Source organism: Loxodonta africana, chromosome X, assembly GCF_030014295.1.
Source record: "Loxodonta africana isolate mLoxAfr1 chromosome X, mLoxAfr1.hap2, whole genome shotgun sequence".
Classification (NCBI taxonomy): domain Eukaryota; kingdom Metazoa; phylum Chordata; class Mammalia; order Proboscidea; family Elephantidae; genus Loxodonta; species Loxodonta africana.
In genome coordinates, this window is record NC_087369.1 from 170,930,348 (window position 1) to 170,943,599 (window position 13,252).

At 43.3% G+C, this 13,252-nt stretch overlaps 1 protein-coding gene across 10 annotated transcripts in view; it reads left to right on the forward strand.

The window, feature by feature from the left end:
- AFF2 (ALF transcription elongation factor 2) overlaps window positions 1-13,252 on the forward strand; it is a 584,792-nt gene that overhangs the window by 430,209 nt on the left and 141,331 nt on the right. The gene's annotated exons all lie outside the window — the stretch shown is intronic.

Genomic DNA, 13,252 nt, shown 5'->3' on the forward strand with positions numbered 1-13,252 from the left:
GGCACCTTGGAAAGCAGGCCTATCAATCTACTTCCAAAAGGTCGTAGCCTTGAAAACACCATAGAGCAGTTCTACTCTGCACTCACGGGGTTGCCATGAGTCAGGATCGACTCGACAGCAATCAACAAAACAACTAACTCAGATTCATTAAGGTGTAAACCCGCATGTCCTAGCTACACAACTGGCAGATGGGACGTGAAAGGTTGAAACCAAGCCCAAACCAAACTCCTTGCCATCGAGTTGATTCCAACTCATAAAGACCCTATAGGACAGAGTAGAACTGCCCCGTAGGGTTTCCACGGCTATAAATCTTTACGGAAGCCGACTGCCACATCCTTCTCCCATGGAGCGGCTGGTGGGTTCAAACCGCTGACCTTTCAGTTAGCAGCTGAGTGCTTAACCACTGCACCACCAGGGTTCCTTGAAAGGTTGAAAGTGCTTTGATTTTACTAATGTCTTATTCCCAGATGACTGAAGCTATTTTATTTGTGGTGATTACATTTTTATTCTGAATAGATGGTATAGTTCTAGATATTAGCTGATGACTATTGGCCAGTCTTGCAATCTGCCACTCTCCATATATCTGTATTTTTTCACTTTCTATGTTTCTCTTTCTATCTAGACAGCTAGTTACCCATCTATCGAGAACGTGAGTCTATGAATAACAGAATAGAAATAGCCTAGTTCTGGGATGAGTATTCGGAATTGGCACCTTCTTACCTGAAGCCAAATCTTTAAAGAATAGATTTCCAATTTCATAGGATTTTCACCTACAATATGTAAAACCTGCTCTGATGGTTCTCTCTTGTCACTTAATCTGTTGTTTGACACCAGAGACCTGGTGAGTTCCTCTGAGGTGATTCTTTTAAGGCTGCTCCTGAAAGCATTGATATAAGAACCTGGCTAAAGTGGTTTCTAATATTAGTCATAGTAAAAGTAGTAGCATTTATGAAGCACTCAGCAGCAGACCCTATTCAGGTATAATTTCAGTCACTCTTCACAACAACCCTGCAAAGTGGATACCAGCATCCTCATTTTAGAGGCGAAAAACTGAGGCTCTGAGAAGTCAACGTTTGCCTGGATTTGCACAGCTAGTAAATGCCAGACCCCGGACTGGAACCCCAGTTCATCCAACTCCTAAGTCTTTGATCTTCCCTTTACATCGTGTCACCTCTTATGAGAGTGGATGTAAATGAGCCCTTGATCGTTAGGCAGGTGATTTCAGTGTTTCAGAATTAGAAAGCGAGTCCCTTCTAATCCACTGATAAAGGTTATTAAAATAGCAATTTAGATCCGTATGTCACTTATCGACAGTAGGCCCTCCCCTGTCTGGAGAATCCCTCTCTCAGAAGTCACCTGGTCCCAGCCTTTTTTAGGACTCAAGAGCCGTGCTAAGATGATGCTCTTACATGTGCTCAGCAGGGTCACAGGGCATAAGAAACACCCAAGGTGTGTGTTGTGAGCCGTGGGGAATTGACTTGCACTAAGCTGAAGTTTGAAGAGAGATGGCCAAAATGAGTCAACATGGCTGGCTTTCCACATCGGTGTGATTGTGCCATGTGCTATAATATATAGTGTAAACAAGTTTTCTGCAGAAGCTAAATATATCATGCAACTCATTTAGCATGCACAGAAGGAGCCGTTAAATTATTTCAGTCCCATTACTCAAAATGCTCAGAAAATTCCTCTGTGTTAGAGCCAGTGTAGAATTGGCTCGGCAGCCAAGTGCATCAGCATCAGTGTTGAATTCTCGGGGGAAATGTATGCCTCATACTGTTGCTTAGGGAAGATATATGCCCAGACATCGTGGAGCCCCTTCGAAAACAATTCTCATTTTGTTAAAACAATAGAATCACATTTTCAATCAGACTACCCAGCATCTCTGCCTTTCTAAAGCTTGCCGACAGACATGGATGTTGATAAAATGCTGTGTATTTTTAAAGGAGTCGTAATTTATGAAATGTGGAGGTGGAAACTGAGGCTTTTCGTGTCACATTCTCAGTGCGTCTTTACCTACACGGGAAGAATTGCTTGCGGAAACCATATGTGATGCCTCACGGCTGTTTAAGTTGGACTCATTATTGCAACAAATGGTGTTATTGGATGATACTAGTCTGTTTGTATTCCCTCTAGCCAACGAATCAACATTAATACCGATTTTTAAAAACACTTGAAGCACAGTCCTGTATGGTTCCATTTTCATTTCAAAGTATATGCTTAAAAATTGATCTAACCTTCCTATCTATTAAAGCATACCCTTAGTTAAATTTTTTTTTTTTTTTTTAGTTTGGCAGTTGTGCCTCCCATATCCTTCTTTACCTAGTCTTCGAAGAGTTGTGATCAGAAGCACGGATGAAATTTGATCGAGTGTATTTTTGGCATCTATTGAGATAATCATATGGTTTTTAACGTTTTTACTTGATGATTATACCGATGATTACACTAATAGATTTCTCAGTATTAAACTGCCTTTGCACTCCTGGAATCCGGTAGATTAATATTTTATGATATATAGATCAGTTTAATTTTATGCAAATTTGAATTTTCAAGATTTGAAAAAGTCAATATAATAATATTGTATCGACTCTCTTTGTACTAAAAAAATTGATCTACCTCTGTTTCTGGCATGCAAAGCTATTTGTGGCAAAAGTACCGTTCTTGCCTTCCCTCAATTTCTGCTTTAACAGGAGAACACGTATCTCTAGTTTTCCTCGTTTCAATAAAACACCGCTGGATGTTATCATGGATTGAATTGTGTCCCCCAAAAATATCTGTCAACTTGGCTAGGTCATGATTCCCAGTATTGTATGATTGTATACCATTTTGTCATCTGATGGGATTTCCCTGTGTGTTGTAAATCCTATCGCTATGATGTAATGAGATGGATTAGCGGCAGTTATGCTGATGGAATCTACAAGATTAGATAGTGTTTTAAGCCAATCTCTTTTGAGATATAAAAGTGAGAAGCCAGCAGGGAGACAGGGGGACCTCATACCACCAAGAAAGCAGTGCCAGGAGCAGAGGACGTCCTTTGGACCTAAGGTTCCTGCACGGAGATGCTCCCAGACCAAGGGAAGACTGATGACAAGGACCTTTCTCCAGAGCCGACAGAGAGAGAAAGCCTTCCCCTGGAGCCAGTGCCCTGAATTTGGACTTGTAGCTTACTGGACTGTGAGAGAATAAACTTTTCTCTGTTAAAGCCATCTACTTGTAGTATTTCCATTATAGCAGCACCAGATGACTAAGAAAGATGTGTTCTGGATAATCTAGACTTAACTATCTTGAGCCAATAAATCATAAGAGATGATAAAGATTGGGAACTTCTTATGTGGTAGGAACTTGAAGTTGGCTATCTCATTTAACAATCAGCAATCTTGTAAGGGGGTGCTATTATGATCCCCATTTCACAGATGAGAATGCTGAGGCACACAGAAATTGAAGGAATTTGGTCTAAGGTGACACAGCAAGTGAGGATTTAGATCTGGGCCCATCTGATTACACAGAAGTTTCCATCCCTCAACTGAGCCCTTCTCTGTGCTCAGTAGCCACAGGCAGCTCCGTTGGCGTTGGAGAGGAAAGCCACTGGTCTCTGAGGACTCCGAATGTTGACTCGAAGGGGTGGTGCCTGATGAACTATAGCTAGTGTAGCTCACATGCGTCTCTCCTACCAGAGAAACAGGTCTACTGGCTCTTGTTCAGCTTGTGGTAATGACACTTCTCCCACCTTTGCTTGAGGTGAAATGCGGTCAGCATGTTTTACCTGAGACATTAGTAAATGAACCTGTTCAGTATGGGACCGGGATCTGAAAGCAGGCCGCGTGAGGAGCAGTTATAAACTGACTGGGATGTCATGGTGGTGTAGGGGGTCAGCTCTGCCATGGCACCATGGAGACTCTGCAGATAGCCAAATGGGTCAAAGCTTGGACCACATATCTGAGTCTTGGTGGAACACCTTGTGATTCGCTCAGAACACAAGAGGATTGGAGGATGGCGAGGTGTCTTTCAAGACCATCTCCCACCCACCTCTCTATCTCCTCTAGCAGGCTATCACAAGACAGTTTCCCATTGCTTCAGGGGTTCTGATAAGGTGTGGGGCTCTCTGTCCCACCCCCCTCAGCATAGAGCTGCAGACTATAAAACCACCTTGCTGAAGTCTAGAATGAGCTCCTCGGCAACAGGTGTCCCACAACTCACTCTACACTCACTCGGCCCCCTTTTTTTCAGGTTTTTTTTTTTTTTAAATGTGTGGGACAGCTGGCCCCTCTGGCTATTCCCTCTTTCTTTCTGAATCTAAAAGTAGATTCCTGTGTATTTTGCTAGTTGAATCAATCAGGCCTGGGGCTTGGCCTTGCCCTTCACCTTGCCCTTGTATGGGCATGCTTGATAGGTGGTATTCATGCTCACCTGCTGGAAATGCTTCCAGGGGTCCTGGGCTGCATGTGCCCCAGAAGGTCTTCTCAGCTCTAGGATTCTATAGGGTTGAAATACTGTCAATATGGGTTATAAGACAATCTATCTCCTTCTACCCTAAAGGAGAGTGTGCGGAATCATTTTGATGCAGCAGAAAGAGCTGAGCATATAAATCAGGTGGAATTTTCATATAAACAACTGAGCAACATTGCCGTCAACATTTTAGTTGGACCTAAATTGTCAGGTTTGAATATTTTGCTTAAACAATCTGAAATAAAATGTGAATTCTTTATGTATGAGCATAAAGGAAACCCTATCTGCTGTGTCAATTCAGGTGAACAGCATTTCTTGACAACCTTTCTCTCGAAATGGGTTTGAGAAACAGTTTAAAGCACTCCAAGCTAAAGAGTTCTGTTATCGGCAGCTGGGAATTTGCAATGCCTCCTCAGGTATAACTAAGAGCTGGTGCCTGCCCCCATTGAGTTTAGTGCCAGGCACAATGGCCATCAGCAGGCGTGAGTTGCAGTGCACTTAGCAGCAACTTAATTTTTCAGTTGTTTTGAAGAGTTTCCTTAGATGGAGATTAATGGACCAGTTTGATAAAGGAATTCTTTACCTAATCCTTTCACAATTAGGGACTGATGTGGAGAGATGAGTAATGAAGTACCCTCTGTGATTGGGAGGTATCTTCTCTCGAATCAGCTGTGCTTGCTCTAAGAAGCTGAGGGAAGGCTGAGAAGGACAACCCCAAAATGAAGGCTTCTTGGCAGGAAACGTGTCTTTCCTTAACAATCAGGAATGAAGCTAACCAAGTCTGTCTCCAAAGAGAAAGGTTGAGTGCTAGAGAAACTCCTTCTTCCTGGTAGCAAATGTCCTAGTGTACGTATCTGCGCCTGGGGAGAGTGAACGAAGAGACATTCATCAATCTAGAGAGGCAGCCCAGTTGGTGGGGGGTGGGAGGGTGGTGGTGGTGCGTGTGCACATTTTGGAGTTAAGCAGGATTGGTGATATAAATGCCGTGCCGTCAGAGTGACAAAAGAAGACCTTGGATGTCAACATCATCAGTGTCCAAATGCAGTGTGTTCTAATTCTGAAATGGCTCCAGAATCTGCTCCCTTCTCTTTCCCATCCTCACAGTCCGTGTCCTAGCCCAAGTCACCACCCTCTGTTACCTGGACTACTATGGCAATGATGGCGTGACTAGTCTCCTTGCTGTCTCCTACTTCCAATAAATCTATATTCCAATAAATCTCTGTTGCTGCCAGAGAACTCTACTGCTGACTCTCCATGCCCCACCCACCTCTGCTTCAAAACAGTGGTTTCCCATTGCACTTTAGAAAAAGATGTGGTCCAATCTCGTCCCAAACTACCTCTAGGCTCATCTTTTTTCACTTGCACCTACACATAGTATACTCCAGCCACACCAAGCATCCCATTCTGCCCTCAAAGATTCCAGTCTTTTACTACCTCTGTTCTGCCTTGGCTGCTTGTTCCCTTCTTTCTCCTCGAGACCCTGCTTGAATGTCACTGCATCCATGTAGCCTTCCTCAGACTCTCCAAGTGGACATAGATGTTCCTTCTTTTTGCCCTCTGTGCATGCCTCCACCATTGAACCTACCACATGGCATTGCCATGATTTACGAATGCAGCCATTGCCCTTGCTAAACTGCAAGTTTGTTAGGGGAAGGGACCGTGACTCACTCATATTTTTTCCCCAGGGCCAAGCACAGTCACAGTCCTGGCAAATAATAATGATAGTAATAGTAATTGTCAAGTGCTTGCCAACCATTATACACACATAATCTCATTTAATTCTCACACTAACCCTCTGAAATAGGTACTCTTATTACCCCCATTTTGCAGATGAGAAGACTAAAGCTATGATAAGTTGAGGAGTTTGTCAAAGTCCACATCCAGTAAGTCGTAGAACTGAGATTCAAAGTCAGCCTAGCCCAACTCCAAAGACTATGCTCTTAACTGCTGCAGTATTTTCTAACCTACAAATACCAGGCCCAGTAAATGGTTTTCAGTGAACCGCTATTACTCTACTTGGATGACTTCCCATATCGTCTGGTATGCCTCAAAGGGAATTCTTTCAAGATGCCTTGTATGGCCCTACTGGATAGAGGAACATCAACTATCAAGATGCATGCTTGGGATTGTTTTTAAGACAAGAGATTCTCTTTTCCCCTTTGGGGACCAGGTTGCTCTACTGGGTCTTCTCTGGGGAAATCCACTCTTAGATGCTTCCACACACACAACCCCTAAAAAATGATACCATAGTGTTTTGGGTTGTGTAACATATTCTTGAAAACCATCTGAATTCTATTAGGCAGTTTGTCATTTGCATGATAACTTGAGTTCCGACGTTGAGAGAAAATTGCGTCAACCAAAGAAATGAACCAAGAAAATGCAAAACAAATGCAAAATAATGACCATAGAGCAGAAAATAGGTATTGTGCTGAATTTATGTGATCAATTCCAAGGCAGGCCAAGCTTGAAGAGCTGGCAGTTTGATACAAGTCAATAGTCGTATACATCAAGGCTCACACTATTAACTTTGGCTTGTACATGCAATATAGATATAAATCCATATGTACCACATATACACCTAGCAAAGGTATAGTTTCTTTTTTCTGATACTGCTTTCTATGTACTCAGCACTCTGGCCAAGCAGACATTCAGGATTTCTTGAATCTCTGAGGTAAATATTATTTTTATTCCCATTGCATGGAGAAGTAAACTGAGGTTCAAAGAAATTAAATATGCAATTGCAATATCCATGATGCCACAGTTACCTACATAGGTAGCATGAGGACACTTGACTAGATACATTGTTTTCAAAATATATTCCTCCAATCCCTGGGGCTCTCCAGAGCTCCCCCCCCCCCCACCCTCTGCAAACTGGCTGTGACCAAAGAAGCTCTGCCTTATTTTGTTTTATATTTGGGGTACTTTGTAAGATTTCATTTAACATGGGAAAGGATTCTTGAGCTAAAAGATTCTTGAAAAACATTGACCTAGAGGAATGGTTGGCAGATTTTTTTCTGTAAAACACCAGATAGTAAATATTTTAGGCTTTTTAGCCCTACAGTCTCTGTTGCAACTACTCAATTCAGCCATTGTAGCATGAAAACAGCCACAGGCAATTCTGTAAACAAATAGGAATGGCTATGTTCCAACAAAACTTTATTTCTAGACGATGAAATTTAAATTTCACATAATTTTCACGTGTCACAAAATATTATTCTTCCTCTAGTTTTTTTCTTTTAGCCATTTAAAAATGTAAAAACCATTCTCAACTCAAGCAGAAGGAGGGCTGGATTTGGACTGAGGGCCTCAGTTTGCCAACCTGTAGATTAAGATGATTCCGAAGAGAACTCTCAGTTCTCAAGCTAGGGAACTGAAATAACCTTGCTATTCTTTCTAGCTGCTGTCCAGTTGCCCCCTGACTCGTGATGACCCCATGTACAACAGGATTGGACTATTGTACTCCATAGCGTTTCCATTGGCTAATTTTCAGAAGAAGATTGCAAGGCTTTCGTCCCAGTCCATCTTAGTTTGGAAGCTCCATTGAAACCTACTGAGCATCCTGGCAACACCCAAGCCTCCACTAATAGACGGGTGGTGGCTGCACATGAGGTGCATTGGCTGGGAATCAAACCCAGGCCTCCCACATGGAAGGCGAGAATTTTACCACTGAACCACCACTGCCCTCTAAAGTAGCCTTATGAGGTGCCTATTTTCTGAAAGCCCTAGAAGCCCACCAGCTAGAGTAGACACTCCTTTCCGTGGTCTGCATGCCTATGGCAGGAAGCACAAAGGAGTTTAAGCCCAGGCTGCGGGCTCAGTGTATGGCATGAGCCAGAGGGCTCCACCAGATAGATCTTGGAGATGTATCCCTGGTGGCGTAGTGGTTAAGTGCTACGGTTGCTAACCAATGGGTCAGCAGTTCAAATCCACCGGGCACTCCTTGGAAACTCTATGGGGCAGTTCTACTCTGTCCTATAGGGTCGCTATGAGTCGGAATCGACTCGACAGCACTGGTTTTTTTTTTTTATGTATATAGATCTTCCAAGTGGTTTCATGACCACAGCCCTCATACCAGGTCTTTCCAGCATCCCCAGTGGGCTGGTCACTGAATCCAAACGAAACTCTTAACTGAAAACCTTGTGAAAATTCAGTAGAGCTCCTCCTGACAAAAAGCCCGAGCACCTTTGCCTCTGGGAAACCAAATGACTGCTCTGAAAATATCACCGCCTTGTCCTTATTGTCTGCCTTCCTACCACCAAATGAGTCAATGCTGCACAGACTACAAAACCGCAGATAGGAAAATACATAATTCCCTGAGTAGTTCTAAACCAGTCATGCTTCTCTCCTCCCAGCTTACTTTTTGAAAAGGAAGTGCCAAGTGAGAGGTCAATAGGGCTAAGTTAGGATTAGAGAAGAGGGACCACAGTATGACTACCTCATGAGAAAGTCTCATGCATCCCCTGGACTCTCATGGGCTGCCCAGCCCAGCTGTGCAATTCATTTGGAGCCATCAGAAACTTACTCTGATTGCGATCAGCTCTGGGTGCAGAGGAATACAATGATAACTAAAGCTAAAAAAAAAAAAAAAAAAGCTAGTGCCCAGAAAATGCCTACACAGTTGGGTCAGAGGATATCGCTGCTCATTTTTGTCGAGAGTCTACAATCTGAATGAAGCAGCTTCCTCCTCCTCTGCACGATGGAGGTTGGAAGCACTGGCTCTATCTCCAACACCATTCTAAGTCCAGTCTCCCCAGCGTGCACTGTAGAGAACGAGGCTCAGGCCAACAGGTAGAATCTACAGGAAAGCACACAACAGCTCCTAGCTGTTCAAGCTTCCTAACAATTAACGTTATCAAACGATAGAAGGATGTTCCCTGCTACCCATCACACGAAGGTGAAGGTGCTATGGCCATATGTTGGGAATTGCTGCAGATAGCTCTACTGGGTGACACGTTGAGATAGATGTTACTTACAGTTTTTATAGCTGGACTAAGGAGCAAAGCCCTTTAGAAAATCCTGTGCTTGGACTCAGGTCTGTCTGGCCTTCAAGCCCTTGCTCTTAGCCCATGCTGCCTCTACTAAAGGGTTCTTTCCTATAGAAACTCCTTTAATAATGTGTCAAGCCCTCACGGTTTTGGTTTATTCAAAATCACCTAAGCATTCCACTATGTCAAACGGCAAGACTGATGGAGAGTGTTGTTAGTTGCTGTTGAGTCCTCTCTGACTCCTAGGTGACCCCATGTACAACGGAACAAAACATTGCCCAGTCTTGTACCGTCTTCACGATTGTTGGTATGCTCCAGTCCATTGGCCACTATGCATTTTCAGTGCCTTCCAACCTAGGGGCCTCATCTCCCAGCACTATAACAGATGAGCTCTGCTGTAACCTGTCCACGCTGCAGGTATTTGAAATACTGTGGCGGCGTAGGTTCCAGCATCATAGCAACACGCAAGCCCCTATAGTATGACAAACTGACAGACGGGTGGTGGTTTATGGAGAGTAGTCTTATGACTCCATACTGTCCTAGAATGTCCCAATGAGAAGGGCTCTCTGAAGCTACGAGGTTCAGTTTGAGGCCCAGGGGGTTAGGGAAGGAGAAGATCCTGCGTACAGCTCTCCCTCCTTTCCACAATGCCTCCTCAGTCCTCTTTTTGTTCATTCCATCTCATCTCTCTAATTTCCTCATTTGACCTTTTATAGATCGTCTCCTCAGGGCAAGGGCTTTGTGTTTTGATGCAGTTTTGTGGACTCTTCTTCTTAAGACTGTAGACATTATAAGTCACAAACATCAAAATGGAGTTTTTGCACAGACACTGTGAACTATTAGACCCTGAACAAACAGCTGAAACACTAAGCAGGTTTACATCTTTGTTCTTTTCCATTTAAGTGAAAAGTTGAAGAGCGATAGTTTGCTGATTTTTATTTATTTATTTTAAGATAACACACATAGTCATACATTTCCATGAGCACGGTTTTTCCATGCTTTGGGATATCCAGTGCACGATGAATTGGTCTATGGAATTATAACCTCATGAAAGGAGATTGGCATTTTTCTGCTGAGACAACCTTAACTGCAAGAGGTGTGAATGGGGCTGCTATAATAATTAAATCTAAAATCTTTCATAATCCTATGCCTTCCCTAGAGTAGTGTTCAGCATTAACTATGGATGAAAACGCAAGCAAGTACATGTATATTCAATAATAAAGCTTAATAGGTCAGGGAAGGAGTGGAATGAAATGAATGCCTAACACCTCCAGAGGTAACTAATGGTAGTTTGCTTTCCTAGTTACTTCCTTGACTTGTGTTTACCAAGACTTGAACATGTGCCTCAAACTGTCCTTTATTAGCAAGCAAATCCATCCCAAGCTTGTTGCCTGGGGGGATGTTGAATGTCAGTTGCTATGTAGATTGACGGCACGTTTCTAGAATTGATCATTGAAGGGCATTTTACTTCCATGTTGAAATCATATAGAATTGACTGCAGAGCAGAATGACCGCTGGGTGCTGAACTCCACACTCTGACTCTGGATAAGCTAGTTCTACCACTTCCAGATCCAGCTCGTGGCCCTTTGCCTTAAGATGTAGCAAGAGGCTTCTTGAGCAATCCTGGCTTACCTCTAGAGGGCTCAGCAAATGCAAATGAGAGCAGCAGGGGGCTTGCCAAGACTTCTGCTTGTGATTTATTTGTTAATAATATTAATGGCCTGCATTATTTCTAACTGAGATGATACACTTCTGATACTAATAATGCTGCCTTGCATGAAGGCAGGGCTTTCATAAAGCACGTTCATATCCATCAGTTCATGTTAACCTCACTACCACCACCACCCTGTTTAAAAAAAAAAAAGTTGCTGCTATTGTCACCTCTGACTCATGGCTACCCCATGTGTGTCAGAGCAGAACTGTGCTCCATAGGGTTTTCATCGACTGATTTTTCAGCAGTAGATCGCCACGCCTATCTGCCTAGGTGCCTCTGGGTGAACTTGAACCTCCAACCTTTAGGTTAGCAGGGGAGCACTTAACCATTTGCACCACCCAGGGACTCCACTACTCTGAGAGGGACCTTAATTATTATCCCATTTAACAGATGAAGGACACAAATGAGGCTTAAAGAGGACCACTGACTTACTTGAGATAGCAGAGTTTATGAATAGGTGAATCCAATTCTTTTGACTCCATTTTAATGTTTTGTGGTTTTTATCATTGTTGCTGTTGGTTTTATTATACTATCTTTTATAAGTTATACCTTCCAGAAAAATGTTATATACTCTCAAGTTCTAGCTGGAGCTAGTGATCTGGGTTCCAAGTTTGCCTCCATGTTTTCCTAGCTATGTGATTGTGAATAAGTTCCTTAACCTCTCTAAGCCTCAGAGGTCCCATCTGCAAAACAGGGTTGATAACCACACCTCCTTCATAGGCTCATTGTGAAGACCAGATTGCATGCTACTGGTCAAATATCTAGCACCTTCCTTGACACAGAGAACGGGCCCTCTAAGTGTTAGGAAATGATATATCATTTATTTTGCTGAACACTTCAATGTGAATTAACAGACAGACATTTCCTACATAGAAATATGCATATGCATATGGAAAAGGAAGCTGTTTCATAACAAACATAGGTAGTTTTTAAACCTGTGAGTTCTATTGAGCTTACAAGAATGACACAGTCTTCACTGACCATGATGTGTTATAAAGAATTATGTGTTCAGAGTCATGAGCCTGCAACTGCAAAAGAAATGCCAAGATGCATTTTTCTCTCCTTCTCGAAGATTTTCTGAACATCCATTCATCTCTTGAAGGGGAGTCATAAATCCTACAAATTTAGTTTCTCTAAAACCAGCTCCAACAGCTGTCCTTCCCACCAGTCATGCTTCAAGTCAGGCTCTGGTTTTCAGACCACAGCGAACAAATCTGGCTTTCTGTGGCTGAGCATCAAAGTGGGGAGCTATGTTTTCTTTGGAGCCCTGGTGGCACAGTGGTTAAGAGCTAGGCTGCTAACAAAAAGGTTGGCAGTTTGAATCGTATTGGACAACCACACTGACTCTCTTCCTAACGTTGAATACGACCTTTAAAATAACATTGCCCCCTGTTTATCAAATCCGCTGCCTTTCCCCTCCTGGCTTCCTTTCATGGGGGAGAGGCATGGTACAGTGACAGTTTGAAGACTGGCTGTGGCTAACTAGCTGTGCGGTCTCAAGCAAAGCATTTCACCTCTCTGAACCTTTCCATGTCTGCAAAATGAGGGTGGTAGAGTGTATCACCTCTGGGAGGCTGCTGTGAAAAACACAGAGAGGTGAATAAGTTGCGGCCCCCCTGCCCACATAGATCTTAGGGACTGGTGGCTGAGAGAGACTCATACAAAAGCCACCTCTGTGGGAAGCAGCCATAAACAAGGATCTGGGGGAGGGGGTGAGGGATAGAGGTAAGGGTTCTAGAAAGCTTTTGTGGAGGAGGCGGCATCTGACTGAGCTGTGGAAGAAAAGTGGTGGTGATGAGGAAGAGAATTCCAGCCTGGGACTGAAGTCTGAGACTGACCCTAGAAGCAGGGGAAAGCAGATCATTCTGAGGAATGGCAATTGACCCAGAGAGGATGGGCACACCCCTACTTGGAGCCAGGGGAAAAGGTCTCCAGTTGTACTTGATTCATAAAAATAGAAACGCCAATTGGTCTTTAAAGGCTTTGCAACTGGAATTTTAAGCTACTAAGTCACTCTTCCTGCCGTAGCTCTAACTTGGAGAGAGGGGGTGGCACTGGAATTAATATTCTTAGAGAAACAAAAGGCTCTGTCTGCTTGATAAACAATTTT